Source organism: Biomphalaria glabrata, chromosome 3 (genome assembly GCF_947242115.1).
Source record: "Biomphalaria glabrata chromosome 3, xgBioGlab47.1, whole genome shotgun sequence".
Classification (NCBI taxonomy): domain Eukaryota; kingdom Metazoa; phylum Mollusca; class Gastropoda; family Planorbidae; genus Biomphalaria; species Biomphalaria glabrata.
Window position 1 is genome coordinate 15,004,930 of NC_074713.1, and position 18,520 is coordinate 15,023,449.

Genomic DNA, 18,520 nt, shown 5'->3' on the forward strand with positions numbered 1-18,520 from the left:
ATTCCACCAGAATGTGGTAAATAATTACGGAGAGAAAGAGTTTAGTCCCAAAACAATCACACATCTTTGCCGGACGGCAAAGGTGGAACTTGAAGCCGGTGCGATCGACATGTCAGTCCAGAGTATATATCACACGACCTGTAGCTAGATCTATATAAAAATTTAATTAAAAAACAATGTTCCCATGCCGGGAATCGAACCCGGGCCGCCTGGGTGAAAGCCAGAAATCCTAACCACTAGACCACATGGGATGTGGAAGTTATATGTCAAAATATATTTAACCTAATTATATAAACTAATTCCTAAGCCTCAAAAAAAAAAAAAAAAAAAAAAAGGCAAAGGCGATAAAGATAAACCCTGAAGATCGCAGTTTATTTTTTTGCACATCATATTAGTTTGCAAATCAGACCCTTCGAGAAACACAGAGGTAGACATTTTAGAAAAAAAACTACTCGGACCTTGTTCCAACGGCAGCTCAATGTAACGTTTACCTTCAACAATGATGGGTCATATATTATCATGGGCGTAGCCAGGATTTTTTTTCGGGGGGGGGGTTTAGGGGGGGGGATTTTTTCTCCCCCCCCCCCGACCCCCCCCCCCCCTTTCGCGAAAAAAATATTTGTATGTATGTGTGTGTGTGTTTATAATCTTTATTACATTCTGACCCTTCATTCTTTTGGAACACGTTTATTGTGCCCTAGAATAGGTTCTTCCTGGAGTTAGTGAAAAAATTGTTGACTCCCCGCCATTGCCAGCAAGGGGCTCTGGGGGAGCTCTAGGAGCTCACCTTAGAGCGGGGCGGAGCCCTGTCGCCAAGCACTATTTCTGGCATAGAATGTCAACAAAATGCATATTCTGAGGTATCTACAGTGCATTTTCCTGCTATTAAAAAGTCTTATTTCAAAAATGTATGGGCTGTTTTTACTGACTAAGACCCTGCCGCGCCGTTCGGCGCATTTGCCGTCAAGCTGTTTCCACAAAAATCTGTCACTGGTAATTTCTGAAGCCTCTTCCCACCTGCTCCGAGGACCTCCATGAATGTGTGGCGCCAAGTTGTACTAGGATGTCATCACAACTCTTATTATGCGTAATTCATTTTGTCGGAGAACATGTCCCGCAAACCTCATGCGACGCTCTGTCACAATTTTACTAAGGGGTCGACTCCCAGTTTGGCATAGGATTTCCTTGACTTAGACCCGATCTCAATAACTAACTCCTAAAATCTGTCTTAGCCATCTTTGTTGAGCCACATTTAGTGTTTTTCAATTTCGGCAGATGACTATTCACTGCACTTTATTAATGGAGCCCCGCCACTGGTAGAAATGTAACCTCTCTTGGATACGCTCTTGGAATTGGGTGAATGTAGTTTGCTTTAGATTTTATATTGAAAAGTGAAGTTTTATCGTCAAAATCATCTGTTAGAGGTTTTAAACTAAAAATCTCAGGAGTTTGTTCGGATTTTTAAAATTCAAAACCCCATTTAGCTACTATCATAGAATTTGGTAACTGTAGTTTGCTTTAGAGTAATATTGAAGATAGAGGTTTTCCACCTCAAAACGCTCTGTAGAGGGATTTTAAACTCAAAACCATCTGGAGGAAAGGAGTTTAAACTCAAAACCCCCAATTCGCTTGGCTACGCTCAAATAATTTTAGTGTGTAATTTGCTTTTTTTTTTATATTAAAGAGGTATTTTTTAGCATCAATCCCTTGTGAAGGGGGATATGAACTCAAAACCCCTTTTGGCAACGCTCATATCATTTTGAAAGCGTAATTTCCTTTTTTTTTTTTACATTGATGATGTAATTTACTTTTTTTTTATTTTATTGAAGATGTATTTTTTAGCTTCTAACTCCACTGGAGGGGAGTTTAAACTTAAAACTGAGTCAAAACCCATTTAGCTACGCTCATAACATTTTGAGTGCATAATTTGTTTTTTTTTCATATTGAAGAGGGGGTCTATCGTAAATTTTGGAGAGGGTTTTAAAATCAAAATCTTTCTTAACTGTGCACTTGGAATTCGGGTATTATCGTTTGCATTTTTTGTGTGTTTTGTTTTATAGAAGAGGGGGATTTAACTACAAAAACCCCAGGTAGGGGGTTTCAAACTCAAAACCCCTGGTAGGGGGTTTTAAACTCAAAACCCCCTGTTAGGGGTTTGAAACTCAAAACCCCCTGTTAGGGGTTTTAAACTCAAAACCCCCTGGTAGGGGTTTTAAACTCTAAACCCCTTTGGCTGCGCTGGGGCAAGTGATGGTTTAGTATTAAAATCTTACCTAAAATAAAGAAAATCAAAGCAAAAAATCAGTCACTAAAGTCCGTCTCCCCCACCCTCGGGGGGGGGGATTTCATTTCGGGGGGGGTTTGAACCCCAAAAACCCCCTCCTGGCTACGCCCATGTATATTATAGCATAAAATAAGACACCTCATCGAAACTACTGTAACAATAACAATATAGATTTATAGAAGCCAAAATACGAAACACATAAACCAGCGCTATAGGATGGCGTACCTTTTTTTTTCTAAATTGAGTTTGAGGGGTGAACAAGCGGGCACAGCAGCTTTCCAGATTTTTGTTTCTCCCATAGGCCTACCTATTCTCGGATCAAGTTGAAACCTTAAACAATTAGTTATTGTATCTAATAAAACAGGAATCAATTAAAAAACAACAACAAATTAGTCAATTAATTATTTGTGTGAGCAGGACAGGCAGGCGCGAGTGGGTGACCTATTCTCTGCTAAACATTAATTTATTTAGGCCTAACAGTAGGCAGATGTTAGCGCTACCGGGTGGACTCAATCTGTGCACCTCGGTATGGTGACCAAGGGGCTATATAAGTCACCTAAGTAACCAGACATAATAGACTATACTAACCTAAACTAGATGAAAGCAAGAACAAACTTTAATTGAAATTAAATAGGGCAAAATGAAACTTTATTTCCAAAAAAAAATAAAATAAATAAATCAATAATAAAATATAATATATACACTAACCACTACAACTGAACCCAGCAACTAACTAAAACCCTCTAAATCTAAGCCAATACAAACTAACCAAACTAACTATCTAACACAAACTGATCAAACCAACTATCTAACTAAATCACTACAACTGCTGCACTACACCTAGATCTACACTAACACCCTACAATAAACTAGTCTAGATCTACAATATTCTACTATTACAACCAACCCATAACACTAACACTAAAACAAGAACACCTTAGACACTTTACTATTAGAATTGGTATTCACTAAGAACAGACTAAGCTGACTAAGTACCCAAAAATAACACTAGAATCTAGATCTACAGCAGCAGCCTAAAGCAGCAATATTAGATACAACAGCATGTATTTCAGCAGCTTAAAGCAGCCATAACACAGCAGTTATATTCAGCAGTTATATTCAGCAGCTATATTCACTAAATCAGCAGTAATAATAGCAGGCCGTCCCAGGTACAGAAATATAAAATAATTACACGACAGACCACAAAGATCTTCGGCTGTCACACAGACATACTATACTGACCACTGGTCAACTGTACACTGAACTATTTTAAAACAGCGTGGCATCACTTTTATACACCCCACCCTAACCTACACAAAAAGCGGAAGTCCAAATAATAAATTTGGCACTAGCCTATAAAAAATAGAATACATAAAAATATAGCTCTAGCAGCGCAAGCTCACATTTGTAATTAACTATTTTGTTTGATATCGAATACAGAAAATAAATTATACAATATTGTGAGATATAATTGTAAGTACAGAGCTATAATATATTGCTGAGAATAAAAGAATTGAAGCGGCTTTAATCAAGAGGGAAAAAAAGAAAGCTGCCCTGTCTGCTAGCCCTAAATCAGAGGCATACAAATGTACGAATTGTGGCAAAGTCTGCCGTTCTAGAATTGGCTTGATTAGCCACACCAGATTCTGCCCCGTCTCAAGATTAAGCCAAAACCAGTGACTCACTTGGGCGCATCCATTGCCTTTCGAGACAAAAGGAGCCATATATATATATATATATATATATATAAGATAAGCTTTTTTTTTTTAAATTGTTAAAATATTTTTCTTGTTTCTTTATACATTGGATTTTCTTAAGTTAAGTCGGTCTAAAACAGAGGACGCCTATTGTAATATTGGTCTACAAAAGGTTAGGCCTAAATATCATTTTACTTATTTGTGCTTGTTTGATTTCTAAAAATAATTCTAATTCTAATGATTCATTTAATTTGTACACATCTTTTCGTCAATATCTTGATTCAAAGAAAACTTTTCATTTTAACACCCATGTATTTTGAGTTTTTTTTGTCTGTGTAACTGAATAATTGTCATTATTTCCGGGTGTTAAGACATGTTCCAATTTGATTAAGGCATATATTTCTGTAATTCATCCAATTCTTTGTAAAATTTCAGTGTATCATTTTGTCCTGGCGTGTGGAATAATAAATGTGCCATATTTTTATTGTTCTGTGTAGGCCTGTCACGTACACAGTAGGCCTATCTATATTTAGCCGCCTAAGGTTACCAGCCAGAACTTGTTAGCTCGGGTAATTCCATCACGCGGCAGGGCTATGTGTCAGAATAAATGTGATTGGTTTTGAAATATTAATTATTGTACATTGAGCTGCATTTATTGGTTGGCATTGCAACGAGGGGATGTTAGACACGTGACAACGCTATACCCGGGGAAAGATTCTTGATTTTTAGTCAGTGTCGTGCGGAACGTGTTAGGATTCAGATGTATATTTTTACATTATTGTGTAGATCATTTATTCAGCAGAATTATATTTATTCTGTTCTATTTAAGTACATTTAACCATTGTAATTATTTGTGAATAGCTTTTCCAAGTTTTGAATTAAAGCATTTGTTTTAGACGAAGAGAAGTTTCTTCATTGAATATAGTAACATACTTAGATCTACTTAGCGATTGGCAACTTCTAGATGATCCTCTTATCAACTGGCAACATTCTGAATGATCGTATTATCAACTAGATCTAGCTACTTCTATACGATCATCTTATTAAAGACGATTTCAAGATCCTCGGCAATCACGATCATTGATGGTGTGATATAGATCAAGATAATCTTCAACGTGACATCTATCATAGCATCTATTTTAAGATCTTGACATCTAGCATCCATAATTGATGATCGTGATAAGGCCTATATGTGTCAAGTTTGCCGTTTCTGTAGCAATTGTAATTTTACAGGGTGGGGTCGCTAGCCCCACGCCAAACCCTCCTCCTTTCTCACCCGGGCTTGGGACCGGCAGTTGGCGGAGATATATACAGTCAGTCTAGTTGCTGTATCAAAACAGAAGAAGGAACAACCGAGTTTTTTAGCATCGAGACAGGTGTGAGACAGGGGTGCATCTTATCTCCCTTCTTCTTCCTCCTAGCCATCGACTACATGATGAGGAGAGCAACGAATCAGACTGCCATTGGTATTCCATGGCGTGAAAAAAAAAACGAATGACAGACTTGGACTTCGCCGACGACGTTGCACTACTCGGGGCTACAAATAAATGCATACAAGAAATGACGGATAGCCTAGATAGAGAGGCAACCAAAATTGGCCTCCGCATAAACTTGGATAAGACTAAAATTTTGCGAGTGGGATATAAGGCAAAGGATGTCCCCGTCAGACTTGGCGAGTCAAAGCTTGAAGAGCTGGACAAGTTCACGTACCTTGGCAGCATCATAACAAATGATGGAGATGCTTACCATGATGCAGTGTACCGAATAGGAAAGGCAGGGAGCATTTTCCAAAGGCTGCAGCCTATTTGAACTAGCCAAGCCATTGGACTTGAGACAAAAATACACCTTCTCAACACAATCGTCATCCCAACAGCAACATATGCATGTGAGACATGGAAGTCATCTGTCAAAATTGAGAAAAGACTAAATGTGGCTCAACAAAAATGGCTGAGACGGATTTTGGAAGTCAGTTACACAGATCGGGTCTCAAACTAGGAAATCCTATGCCGAACTGGAAGTCGAACACTTAGTGAGGTTGTGAGAGAACGTCGCATGAGGTTTGCGGGACATGTTCTCCGATAAAATGAACTACGTATACCAAGAGTTGCGATATGACATGGAGGTCGATACGAGGAAAGAGCCAACAGGGACGTCTTCGTATAACTTGGCGCCACACCTTCACGGAGGACCTCAGAACAGTGCACACAAGATGGGAGAAGGCTTCAGACATTGCAATGACAGATCTTTATTCATACAGCTTGCCGCCTAATGCGCCGAGTAGGTCTATAACATTACGCAATCATCTGTAAAATTTAACTTTTGTTCTAATGCAATTAAGTAGGTCTTTTGTGTAAATTAGAAACAGTGGTGGGGGTAAGACAGTTTCTTGAGATACAGAAGAGTTTACTGTTATTGGTATTGAGCCGTTTTTCGATATTACTGTTAATTATGATCTAGGTTCACAGTCAGCAATAAACAAACAACAACCATTAGTGTCATGGCGGAGAATGATACTTTATTATATTGAACGCGTGCACCTTTGCGCACCATATCAACATCCCCTTTTCTTTAAAAAAAAAATAAAACATTTCGGGGAGTATCATAGAAAAAAATAAAACAACAACAACATAAACAACTAAACGTAACATACATGTATACGCTTCAATCAATATGAAACATTTCACATTTAAAAATCAACATTCAATAGTTCATTAAGACACATAGTCATTGAATCTTGTCGGTTTCTTCAACTGATCCCTTGGTCGCAGGGAATGATGAGTTGATGAGTGGCGAACGTGTTGATCCTGAGTTCTATTGTCCTGTATGTTGTTATCAGTATCGGGAAATATATCTTCTTCTGTTTCTCTGTTCGGGTTAATATGCACTCTGTTTCTTTGGTACACTGCACCATTGTCACCTCGAATAATGTAAGCTCTCTGATTGACTTGAGACTGGATTCTTCCACGTCACCATGTAGGGTCATTAGGAGATTGGAAATAGACCATCTGTCCAGTTTTCAGCTGACTTAAATTTCTTGACCTCTTATCATAAGATGTTTTTACACTCATCTGACGTTTTTCTTTCTTTCTCATAATGTTCTCTTGACATGTAGAAATCTTAATGTTACTCCTTTTGTTTGGTATCAGTGTTCGAGTCATCCGACCAAAAAACATCTGAACTGGGCTTAGATTTGTGTCTTGCCTTGGAGTATTTCTAAATTCCAGAAGAGCTTCATAAGCATCTGACTTTGATTCTCTAGATTTCTTCATTATGTTCTTCAAAATTTTAACTGCTGACTCAGCCTTTCCATTGGATTGATGGTGTCCTGGAGAAGATTTCAAATGAGTCACTCCCCATTCCATCATAAATTTGGAAAAATATTCCGATGTGAACTGAGGTCCGCTATCAGATATACAAACTTTGGGCACCCCATATCTTGCAAATAAAACTTTCAGTTTCTTTATAATTGCGTGTGTTGTTGTCAACTGCATGTTTTCTACCTCTATGAAATTTGAATAATAGTCCACTATGGCTAGATATTGTTGGTCACACATTTGAAATAAATCAATTCCAATCTTGTCCCACGGATTAGAACCTATTTCGTGATGTATTAATTCTTCTCTCTGGTTTGCTGGTTTATTTTTCTGACAAATGTAGCATGAGTTGGCTATTTCCTGTATTCGAGCTGATAATCCAGGCCAGAAAACTGTTTCTTTTGCTCTTCTTTTCATTGAGTCTACTCCCAGATGTGCTGCATGGAGTTTTTCTTCTATTTTCTTGCGAAGTGATATCGGTATGATTATTTGTTCTCCTTTCAACAGGAGTCCGTCTTCGTATGTTAACATGTCTCTTAGTGAAAAATATTGTTTGAGTTCATGTAAACTATTATGTTTTTCTGGCCATCCATTTAGGATATACTGAATAAGTGTTTGCATTGTTCTATCTTTCTCTGTCTCGATTCTGACTTTCTCCAGCACTGCATCTGGTATTGCCAGTCCGACTGTATTGACACAAACATCAGGGATATCACTCTTTTCCTCTGATGGGTCTCTACTGAAAGTATCAGCTATGAACAAATTTTTGCCTTTGACATATTGAAACTGGATATCGTAACGATAAAGACGCATCATTAGACTTTGTAGCCTTCTCGGAGCAGAACTGAGTGGTTTTTGAAGGATGTTTTCCAGTGGTTTATGGTCATTCTGAACTATAACTGTCCTGCCATACGTATACTGGTCGAAACGTTCCAAACCAACAACCACTGCTAACAATTCTTTTTCAATCTGTGCCCATCTTTTCTGAGTATCAGTTAATGATCTAGAAGCATATGCTTTTGGACTGCCATCTTGTAATAACGCTGCTCCTAACCCATTTTGGCTACTATCTGCTTGTAATGTAAGCTCTTTGTTAGGGTCAAAATATATCAATGTGCCATGAGTCGATATTTTCTGTTTTATCTTGTTGAAAGCTCGTGTGCATTGATCAGACCAAACAAATGGTGTGTTCTTTCTGATCAACTCTGTTATGGGCTGTAAATCTGTCGACAAATCTGGAACAAATCTTGCAAGATATTGAACCATGCCACAGAATCTTCGGACTGATGAAATATATTTTGGAGCATTCAAACTCAAAATCGCAGATACTTTGTTCGGGTCTGGTTTTATTCCTGCTTTTGTAATAATATGACCCAAAAAATTAATTTCAGCTGTTCTAAAAACACTTTTCGTGGTTCAGTTTAATCCTCTTTTCTTGACATCTCTTCATCAGCTCTCTTAGGTTAATATCATGATTTCTGAGTGCTTCTTCTTTCGTTCTTCCTCTTCCTACCACTATAATATCATCAACGTAATTGAAACAGCCTTTCAGTCCTTCTAGTGCTAGATTTAATCGTCTCTGAAAAATTTCTGAACTCACTTTCAGTCCAAATGGTAATCGTTTCCATTTGTATCTACCAAAAGGGGTTATCATTGCTGTCAAATTAGATGAGGCTGTGTCTAGTCTGACATGCCAGAAAGCTTCTTGCACATCCAATTTGCTGAATATTTTGGCATCGTTCAAATCTGCCAATATGTCATCTAAAGTAGCAAGATTATAGAATTCCCTTAGTAAAACTTTATTCAGGGCTTGTGGATCTATGCAGATCCTAATTTTTCCATTAGCTTTTTCCACAATTGCCATCTGACTCACCCACTCTGTAGGCTCTATCACTGGTTCTATGATTCCTCTCTGCACTAGGGTCTTTAACTCCTCCTTAACTCTTTCTTGTAAAGCAATAGGGATCTTTCTACACGGCAGAACCTTGGGCTTAATGCTGCTATCAATCTTTAAAGACACTTCTCCTAAGTCACCCAAATCACCAGTAAACTTTGGACTATAGTCTTCTTCTTGGTTATTCACTACTGATGCTATGAACCTATCTTTATTGACTTTGATTAACTTCATTCTTGTTAAAGTTTCATGACCTAGAAGGCATGCTAGATTATTTGGTACAACTATATAGTCCACCTCAAATGTTTCGTTAGTTTTCTCATTTCTCGTCGTTAGAGTGGCTTTCCCTATGGGTCTCATTTCAGTCTTATTCCACATTAGTAATCTTTGCGTTGCCTTTTCTATCTGATTCTTATTTACGTATTTTTCCTGGATGGTATTTACATCAGCTCCACTATCCATTTGAAACCTTACACGGTGACCATTTACTGTCATAACTGCTGTCATCCTTTTCGTTTTGTGGTTCTCCAAAGACATCACCCATTCATTTTTTACCATCATGACATCATCTCTTGTGTCCGACTGTAGCTGTCTTTCATCGTTAGACATATCATCTGACACCTGCTGAATTTTCTTTTTGCACATCACAGCAAAATGATGTCTCCCCTTGCATGCTAGGCACATTTTACCCCATGCAGGGCACTTTTCTTTAATGTATTCGTGAATCCTTCCACAATACCTGCATTTACCTTTCTGAATGTTTGTTCTTGAAGGTGTTGATACTTTCTCAATGATTGGAGGGTCGGCTTGTATTTGTCTCAACTGTTTGTTGGCGGTCTCGTATGCTCTGCAAATATCTCTGCACCTTTCCAATGTGAGACTACTATCTTGTAGCAATTTCATTTTGAGGTATTCATGTCTAATACCAAGAACTACTCTGTCTCTAATCAAGCTATCTTCCAGGCGTTCAAAACTACACGTTTTTGCTAGTCTTCTCAGATTTGTTATGTACTTTTCAATGTCCTCGCCTTCTTGCTGTTCACGCGTATTGAACACATAGCGCTCATAAGTTTCATTCGTTTTTCCAAAGCAAAAACTTTCAAATTTGTTCACTATTTCTTCCATCTTTCTTTCTTTTCCCTTCTCAATTTCAAGACCATCATATATGTCCATCGCTTTTGTTCCTATAATTGTTAGAAAGGTGGCCACTCTGACCTCCTCTGATTCTTCCGACAATTTAATGGCTAACTCATAGTTTCGCCAGCTCCGGTGAAACTTTTGCCAATTAGCGGCCATGTTTCCTTCTACCTCGAGCGGCTCGGGTACAGGAAGGAAATTTCTAGCTGCCATTGCACGGCGTAGCCTTGAATTGTTGCCTATTTATTATTGCAAACAATTAACCTTTATATACTGATTAATGATTACCTCTGATCATTAATATACCGCTGCCACCATGTTAATTATGATCTAGGTTCACAGTCAGCAATAAACAAACAACAACCATTAGTGTCATGGCGGAGAATGATACTTTATTATATTGAACGCGTGCACCTTTGCGCACCATATCAACAATTACTGTTTGTTCTCTACCAATTTGGGAATCCTGAATCCATTGATATAATGGACCAGCCTAATGCCAAAGTATTTTATATGTTTTAAATAAGCTACGAAGGTGAACGCTATAGAATGCTTTAGAAAAATCTAATAAAATAGCATCATTATAATCTAAGACCTTTGAAAAGTCATCAATTAAACCTATTAGTTGAATCTCACATATTTCAAACTTCCTAAGGCCATGTATTTGTGTGTTATGGTATGTACTGTTATATTCTATAAATAGGAATACACTCTCTCAGTCGTTCAACTATATTATTTAAAGCACTTATTGCGTGAACACATGTAATTAAACAACTACTTCTTACATTTTTTTAGGACGACGTAGATCGATGATCATTTTTCTTCGATCTAAGTCCTGCTATTACTTTTAAAAAACGTTTGGTGCGTGGTTGAAGATAGGCCTGTGTTGGACTGCTTGTTTGACTCCCTCTGGCCTACTATTAATACTATAAGAATAATATGTTTTGCAATTAAGATTTCCTGACTAGGTCTATAGCGTTTTTTCCCTGCCAACTACTCTCGGCATGTTGATCACATTATTTCCACGTCTGTTTGCAGCTCCTCACTAGGCCCCACCTCCTTTTTATTTATCAACTACGTATTCCGTATTTTATTTATTTGTGTAAAATTAGGCTACTCGCCGACACGAATGACTGTGCATGCTGACCCACTTATTGTAATCTATTAATATTACTGTCACGAAACGCTTAATTGAAGCAATAAACTTAGGCTACACACCAAATACACGAGTTCGTTAGGTTACTTTTCAAACTTCATTACTATAGCGAACCATAGACTATATGAGCGAACTTAGTTTTAACATGCAGAATATCAACACATGGATTCGAGTAGGACGTAATTATCTCCTCTTTGAAAGGAATATCTGAAATTTAGAAAATAAGATAATTTTATAAAAGCAACAGATAAAGTGTACAAAATGCGCTTAAGAACAGTTTGTTGAGATCGAACATGCAATGAATTGAGAACTGCTGGAGCACTTGCCTAAATTAATAACCTTAGTTCCCGTTTCTATTTTGCTTTAAATTGTCTCCCCTTGTCTCGGCTCCCTTTTACAAAAGTTTCGCTTCGAGTCTCCGGAGATGGACGTGAATAATTAAGTTCCGTGAACCATTCAGTCGTTAGACAGCATGATCTAATGAAAGAAGAAATGAACTGGTGATAGGGTTTAAGAAATCTGTGAGCAATAGAGTTTTACGGCGCAGCCTATTCTGTGATTGGGCTTTCAGCTAACTTATGGTAAAATGTCTTATAAACAACTTCAAATATTTTCTTTCACAAGCAGTTTCGAATTTGAGTAAGTGGTGGTTCAGGACAGGATTTTGTTATTTTTTGGAGGCCCTTACATTCTTCAAAGTCCATAGAGATGCTTTTATTATAATTGTTAAGGAATCGCGTAGTGGATCCGTTGTTTTGTACACACAAAATAAAAGTGAAATCCGATGAACAATGCATGCTGGGAATTTGGGAAATCTTTGCTTAGGTCGCTTAGGATAAGAAAATGGCATAATAACTCTTCACGAATTCTCCAAGTAGAAACCCCCAATTTTTTTTAAAAAAATGAAACACTATTCTCACACAATATAACTTAATTTCAATAATAGATTCACAAAAGTATACTTAAAGTAAAGCTTGAAACGTGTTGACTTATCGTCGTTCCTTGTATTTAATTAGCCTCTCCAATAAACAGAAAAGATCGATGTTTATTTCGAACTACCTTAGCTATTTTTAATTCTATTGGAAAATTACTGTCGTGTCTCGAAATGCAAACATGTTGTTTATTGTTTGTGCAATTAAAACAAGCTTGTCATACTTAACAATAATATTAATACATATAAAAGCATATCATATTTGTACAAATGAAAATAGAGTAGGGTACTTGTTACCCTTTTATTAATATGCATATTTTTTTAGCGAATTTTATTTTTTGAAGTGTGAAGGCCTTATTAAATGGTGATCACCCTGGGCAGCAGCCTAGTCTTGCGCTGTCGTAACTCCGCCCCTTTTCATAAGTAGGCCTATCTCGACACTTTTGAAGCGGAGGTCTAAAGTTTATTAATATTTATATTGGCTGGTATTGAAGCCGAACATTCCGGGCTCACATAGGTCTCACCAGCCACATGAGGAGGCATAAAACCCCAGTGCAAAGCCCTCAGCCCCCTGGTTGACAAAGTGGTCACCATCGAACCACGATGGACGAACTATATATTATATATATACATATCTATTTGTTCAAGAAGAAGACCTACTGTATTAGATTGATACTTCAGTTCATTTCCCTAACTTATCAATAGACCTGATGTATTATATTGATACTTCAGTTCATTTCACTAACTTATCAATAGACCTGATGCATTAGATTGATACTTCAGTTCATTTCACTAACTTATCAATAGACCTGATGTATTAGATTGATACTTCAGTTCATTTCACTAACTTATCAATAGACCTGATGTATTAGATTGATACTTCAGTTCATTTCACTAACTTATCAATAGACCTGCATATTTATGAAATCGATTTCTGTGGAATTCGCAATACTGTGTTATTTGTTTGCTTTTTTAAAGTAGGGAAGCTGCTTGAGTTTCTGTGTGTGCATGGCATGAATGATACAATCAAATAGTCTGATTTTGTTATGTACAAACTCAAGAAGGCAAACTTAATCACGGTGATTATTTTCATGTCTTGTAATTTTAAACAGTGGCGTAGCTAGGGAGGAGGGCGGAGAATTTGAAAATCCCCCCCCCCGGGCCCACACTTGAGAGGGTCCCCCAAATGAGTGTTTTTAACATTAAATATTGAATATGCAAAATGCAGAGGCCCCCAAAGAGGTCAAGCCCCCCCCCCCTCCCGAGCCACCAAATGATGACGAATTCCTAGGTACACATAATTTTAAAGTAACAACGCAACTTTTACGAAGCATTCATTATATTTATTATAATTCATTCAAGGTCATTGTAAAACTATATTCATCTATGCTGGCCCGGTGTTTCTAAATTACGGCAAAATTACCGAACTCAAAGCACGACTTTGTATTTCTCAGAGACAGCCTTTAAAGCTTCGAACAGATCGATAGGCTAGAAGCTATTTCAAGACTACACCGGATCTGTACACAGTGCATCTCCCAGTGTTGGGCTGTTGAAATTTACATACAGCGACATTACTTCTGGTCGATTACATAGTGGTTATGCTTGCACGTACGACAACTTATCTTTTTCACACTTGACCTTTAGAAAATTCAATGACCTGCTACTCTTGCTTTATTTGATTCTACATACAGTCTCCACCTTACGGTTTTAACCCCCCCGCCACCAACGACAGCATCCTTTCAGGTTAAGTCTAAATACCTCAACACTTGTTCCAGCATTGATCCATACAAACAGTTCAATTTTCCGGTGAAGGTTGCGAGCTGTAGAGTAGCAGATCTTTTGTTGTCCTTTAGGCTATAGCAGCGGTTCTCAACCTTTTAAGCTCGGCGACCCCTTTTTACTATCCCACACTCTGCCGCGCCCCCCCCCCCCCATAACATACACAGCAATAGAAAAATACACTAAATACAATTCATATTTTCGATTGTCTTAGGCGACCCCTGACAAATCGTCATTCGACCCCCTCAAAGGGTCGCGACCGACAGGTTGAGAACCCCTGGGCTATAGGATGCGGTATGCAGATAGGCTAATTGTTAGCATTAACTCCATATCGAGCTAGTTGGTCGGCATAAAGATACATTTTGTAGTGTGCAGTTAATCCATTTACATAACTCGAGTAAATTATATATATATATATATATAGGCTTATACTTTTTACTCGTAGTAAGATACGTTCATACCAAAAAGTAAAAGGTATTGAGCACTCGAAGTTTGTTTTAATTTGTATTTTTACCAGCGTTGGTATAAAGCATCCAGTTTCTATCTTGTATAATTAGCTCTTGTTGGAACAATGTACCCCAATGTTTGAACACTTCATGGTAAAATGTTTGAACACGTTGTTTTTCCCAAACTCATTCTCGGGTCAAGTTGACAAGACATGAATCAGTACAAAAGATAAACAATTAGTCGATTTATATCTGGTTATTAATTATTTTGTTTGATACCAAAAAAAAAAAATAATCGTTCATAATTCACAGATATGGCTATATATATATCGGGTTTTGCCCGCTCCATTGTACACGTTGTTTCTCTCACACCTATTCTCGGATCCAGTTGAAACTTTAATAATCATTCAACGTACCGAACAGACCATGCATCAAAAATTAACATTTGATATCGAAAAAGGGAAATAAAAAAATTAACAAACGTCAATTAATTATTTTATTTGATAATCGAAAAAGGGGAAATAACTTCTACATTATTGAGAGATATAGCTGTAAGTGTGGAGTTCTTCCCTTTTGATACGCTTTTTTTTTTTTTTTTTTTAAAGGATTAAAAAAAAACTATTAATTAATTGTTAACGGTGAAGATTACCTGTAATGTAATTGTGATGAGGTAGTGTCAACAATCTAGATAATGATTTTACAAGGGAATGTGGACTGGAACTTCTACATTAGATCAAGCGTTGAGTGTCCATGTACTTCTATTTATTCATATTCAACCATATTCAACTGTTGACTGAATAAAAAGCGACATACTTGAGTCAGTGGGAATTCTCGCTGAAGCCGTGTTCAAAATCAAAAGACGTAAGCCAAATTTAATTTTAAGATTATTATATTTTGAAAATTATAAGTCAAACCAGAGTTTTCCCAGCGTGGTCAGTTAGATCTTTTTTTTATGATATACATAAATTATCAAATTTCTTGGAAAATAGTTTGAATCTTTTTGAAATACCCGCCCACGCAGTTCCCAACCAATGAGGAGAATGCAGGCTAAAATCTGGCTCATTGTAGGAATTGTTAACAAGTTTCATTTTGAAAATCACATACATTCTACGATTTTTTTCCCCGAGATGCTGCCCGCCTAAAATGTACCTGGTCCCAATGCCACACACACACACAAAGTATTGAAATAAAGAAAAAATTATTTAAAAATCAACAACAACAAAAGTTTTCTTTGTTAAGAAATGTAAAAATGATTTTAAATTATAAAGAAAAATATTAAGTGAAATAAAAATTAACAAGTCTTTAATGAGCTTTAACCTCAATAATTAATGACAGTTAATATAAGATGAGATGAAGGTCACATGGTTCTGTAATCACTAGCTAGCAAGGGTGTAATGCGGCCATAACGTAGTCAACGACTAGCAATTGTGTCATGTTATCTTATTGTCACCAACGACTAATTGTTTAATGTGGCTAGTGAAATGACCTACTTTTTTTTTATTATGTGGCCAACGCAGAGCGATTGTTTAATAAAGCCATGATCATGGCATAACATTGCCAACATTACGACTAACCACATTTACTTTACACTAACAAATTATATACCGGATATACCGAAATGAAAATTCGCATTCAAAATTGAAACAGGGCTTTTGACCATTCTATATTGACAACTGACAACTAAAATATAGAAGACCTCGTAGCGTCACGAGGCAGGTTCGGGGGTGCGGACCGCACACGGTGACACCAACCCTAGTGACGCCACTGAGAAGACCTACTCGGAATTTAAAAAAAAAAAGGTATAAAAAGTAGATATGTTTATAATGTATTTGCCTCTACATCTAAGAAACGGGCTAGGAATTAGGAATATAACTCAGCTGGTTAGAGAGTAAATGACAAGTGCTCAGTGTGTATTGATCTCTAGTCTACTTCGCTTCTTATCTTCCTTCAGGGTAGCATATTGATTGTGTATGCAATGTTAGCAAGTCGACCTCAGGAGTATTTTTTTAAAGATGGCTTTCACATATCATGAACCGATTTAGATATAAAAAAAAATATGTATATTATTGCATATCTATATATATAATCCTGACAAATAGTGTAATGCCTAATTTCAGCCGCACCATAATCACCATCATCATCATTAGCTAAAACGATTTCCGAGGATTTGACTCCTCATTACGATGGCTGTCATAGACTGTTGATCAACCCGAGCTCGCATTAGCCAACCATAAACGTTAAAATTTCTTTTAATATGTGTTACTGCCCCTTCCCCTTATCGTAACATTTTGTAACGACTCCAGTGCCTCAATAGAGTTCTGTACAGCAGTTCTCCCCATTCATCCTCTTTTTTGTTTTTATCCCCCCTTGAATGTGAGGTCTATAAATAGAATATGTATACATTAATATTGAAAACAACTTTGTAAACATATAACTCAGTGTTTCGCGAACTTTTTTTTTCCGGTGCAGTGTCCCTCCCCCACCCATGCGAACCAGCCAGCTGAGGTTTGGGACCGTGTTCCAATCTCCCAATGGGATCCGGGAGGTTATAGGGATGTAAAGAAAAAGTAACTTACAGACATAAAATTGTAACATGATTTTCCGGTTTTTCTTTGCATATAGATTTTAAGTATAATTCAATTACCTACCGAAGTAATAAATGTTCGTTAAAGCTAGTCCGTTTATTTTTTTTTTTAATCAGACAAAAAAAAAATGGTTTCGTAGCTAGTCACTGTTTTGTACAACAGAAACATTATTTCAGTTCACAGTAGTGAAAAGGCAGCATGTTCCCAATCCAACCAGCGAAGGGGGGGGGGGGAGTGGGCTTTAAGATCTTCTCCAGCACATTTCAGGGCGTTCTGATCTTCAAAAATTCATCCTCCTGGTGTCCACAACTTCCTACTTTTTACTCGTGGTAAGAAACGTTCATACAAATAAAAATAAAAATAAAATAAAAGGTATTAAACTGGGATAGACGGGCATGTCAAATTAAGTGAAATAAAGAAAGGGGCTGCCTGGCAAATTCTATCAACATGCGAGGGACATTCGAGGTAAATTGAGCTCACGTTCGTCTATAATGGGAGTGATCGTCGTGTGAATATCTTCGTGTTAAGTAAGACTTCTTGTCGAGAACACAAAAGTCGTCAAAATAACGATGCAGGGCAATAGGGAGAAATTTGACCGCTGCGACAAAAGAAAGGCGAGAGGAATGTCGTCTTCTAAAAGTTTGGGGTCGATATTGTTGCTGACGCCTCTCGGGAAAATGATGAGATTTTTTACCCAGAAGACTTAACAACGTCTGTTTCTTCAAATATTTAAAACGTGGTCATTTTACTTGGATCATGAAAGTTTAACTACAACGAATGTATAACATATCGAAAGTATAACGTATTTTTACCCTTGAAAAGTAAATTGACTGGCCTCACTCTCCCATCTCTACAGACTTCGAGGCTCCTTTGACATGACGTCGCCCACCACCCATTTTGAGAAACGCTGGTCTAACTCGTTATGTCTTCTTATCTTATAGAATACAGACGTTACTTCAAAAAAGAAGATGATTACGTCCTACGCGTCATGCATGCCAATGACTTAGATTGTGCTAAGTCATTGATTTTCTTGGCTAGCTCAGGCAACCCATTCCATGCTCTAATAGCACTAGGGAAGAAGGAGTATTTGTACAAATTTGTCCTAGCATATGGAACGAGGAATGTGCCTTTCTCTTTGTGTCTTTCTGAGTATTTTATTAAATTTTGTTTTTGTATTTGAAAATTATGGTTCAGTGTTTTATGTATAATTGCTACTTTACTTTTGAGCCTTCTGTCCTGAAGGCTTTCTAAATTTAGTGATTTTACTAAAGGTGCTACTCTAGTCAAATGTGCATAT

At 37.3% G+C, this 18,520-nt stretch overlaps 1 protein-coding gene and 1 non-coding gene across 2 annotated transcripts in view; one reads left to right on the forward strand and one right to left on the reverse strand.

Annotated features, from left to right (window-relative positions):
* Positions 1-18,520, forward strand: part of LOC106080200 (uncharacterized) — a 29,611-nt gene that overhangs the window by 2,044 nt on the left and 9,047 nt on the right. The window lies entirely within an intron of this gene.
* Trnae-uuc (transfer RNA glutamic acid (anticodon UUC)) lies at positions 180-251 on the reverse strand. Its single transcript has one exon. It is a non-coding gene; the product is annotated as a tRNA-Glu (tRNA).